Source organism: Papaver somniferum, chromosome 8 (assembly GCF_003573695.1).
Source record: "Papaver somniferum cultivar HN1 chromosome 8, ASM357369v1, whole genome shotgun sequence".
Classification (NCBI taxonomy): domain Eukaryota; kingdom Viridiplantae; phylum Streptophyta; class Magnoliopsida; order Ranunculales; family Papaveraceae; genus Papaver; species Papaver somniferum.
The window spans coordinates 140,348,337-140,350,592 of record NC_039365.1 but is presented as its reverse complement, the minus strand read 5'-3'; the positions used below and the strand labels follow the sequence as shown (position 1 = coordinate 140,350,592).

The 2,256-nt window shown below is 40.9% G+C and overlaps 1 pseudogene; it reads left to right on the top strand.

Moving 5' to 3' along the window:
• The first annotated feature begins 789 nt into the window (after window positions 1–789).
• LOC113307107 lies at window positions 790–889 on the top strand (annotated as a pseudogene).
• Window positions 890–2,256: the final 1,367 nt, after the last annotated feature.

The window sequence follows — 2,256 nt, the reverse complement described above, 5'->3', positions numbered from 1 at the left end:
CTAATACATTCAATTGATTCGATGGTTTTGTACCTATTCATGAACTCCTCTAGGATTGGGATTAGTCTGACTAGGGAACCTACCATTATCTCTCTCACTTAAGGTCTTAGCTATTTGGCCGACTTGAAGTTCTAACTTAGCAAGGCTCTGAGCATTAGTTTGAAAATTCTGCTTGGTTTCCTGTTGAAAACTAACATGGCTCTGTGCTAACATTTCCTGAGTTTTTGCTAACATTCTTAATAGATTCCTCTAAGCTAGTCGTTTTATTTTCTGGGCCTGATGTATTCCTAGTGTAGCCAAAACCTGGGGGAGCATTAGAATTATTAGACTGACCCTGACTCTGGCCCTTAGACCATGAAAAGTTCGGATGGTTCCTCCAACCAGGATTATAGGTTTCTGAATATGGGTCAAACTTCTGACGATTATCAAACCTAGTGTTATTATATAGAGCATTGGCTTGCTCTTCATTATTCTGGCCTTCCCAAAGGCTCCAATCTACCACTAGTGTTACCCACTTCTAAAGCTTCTAACCTTTTCGCTATAGCAGCAATTTTGGCATCTGATTCATAGCCTCCTTCTACCCTATTAACGTTTCCTCTGCTAAGAAGAATTGTTTTCTGGGGTCCCCTACTTTCCCATTGTTGGGTCTTTTCGGCGACTTCATGCAAATATGTCATCGCGTCATCAACTGTTTGGTTCTCAAATCCACCAGTACACATAGATTCTACTGTGGTTGTGGTGGGATAATCTAAACCCTCATAAAGGATCTGAACTAACCTAACCTTCTCTAAACCATGATGAGGACATTGGGCTAATAAATCATTGAACCTTTCCAAATACCTATACAAAGTTTCTCCCTCCTGTTGAGAAAACGTGCAGATTTGCGTCCTAATAGACGATGTTTTGTGCCTAGGGAAAAACTTGTTCAAAAAGGCAGATGTAAGTTGTTCATACGTTTCGATTGACCCGGAAGCCAAACTATATAGCCACGATTTAGCTTTATCTTTCAGGGAAAAGGGGAATAACCTAAGTTTCAAAGCATCATCATCTAGTTTCTAATCCTGAGGGTACTACAAATTTCCTCAAAGTCCCTAACATGGAAATAGGGGTTTTCATTTTCTTTCCCTAAAAAGATTGGGAGCAGCTGTAAGGTCCCAGGTTTAAGTTCATAAGTTGCTTCCGTCTCAGCTAACCTGATACATGAGGGACGAGTAGTCCTAGTTGGATTCAACAAAGCTTTCAAAGTTGCCATTTCTGGCGCTATCGGAGCAACATGGATTCTCTCCTCAGTCAAAGGACGTTCAAAAACAGACTCTTCAAAAGTCGGACTCTCTAGATTAAGGTAATCGAGACGCTTCGAACTACTAGGTTTCTCTTTAACAAATCTACCTAGTGCGTCTCTTTACGTTCAGGTACAATAGAATTTTCTAAATTGGAAGGGTAAGCAAACACAGATCAAGGCCGACTCAACCAAATCAAACCTATTGATTTCTAGCAAACAAAAAGCATGATGGCTCCACTTAGATTGTTTCTAGACCAGCTTCTAATCCTTCGAACGGGAATTCGTTACAATTTAAGCAAACCCCTCTGGAATCAATCCGAGTTAACGTAAGTTGAATAGAGGCGAGGGAAGCTCGGTGGAGCTTTGATACCCAAGGCCTCACCGGTATTACAAGGCGGCGCAGTCACGCATTCAACTTACAGAAACCGTCAAGAACTTCGAAGTATGCTTAAAAGAGTAACCAATATTTTTCGAATGACTTTCCTGTTAAGCTCGTTACCCTATCGGTCTCGTTCTAGTCAAAATTTTAGGCTTAGGTTCGCGTAGGTTACGTGTTCCTAAAGCGGGCAAGAAGAGAACGGTGATGAAATCCGAACCCTTATCTTGTATGGCCAGGCCTTGCCCTTTACTAGAAAAATAAATGTCCGTATTCAGTCCTCAACATATATGCATACGAAGGAGTCCAGTAACTCGCTGACAGGGGATTCGCGAGTGTTTAGAATCTTACCTCCCGTTCCAGACGGGGGATGAATCGGTTGTAGTCGACTCGGGCCACTGACTCCGATGTCAAGTGTACGAACCCAAGGTGCAGAGACAATATCGTAATTGTCCTCCTTCTCTGCAAACAGTTTATATTTAAAGTACCCTTCCGTAGGGTAATAAAAAAAATGTCCCAAAGTCCAAAAAAAAAGAAAAATTACAAAAATAAACCCTAATACAATTTCTAAAAAAAAATAAACCCTAAAATAAAATTG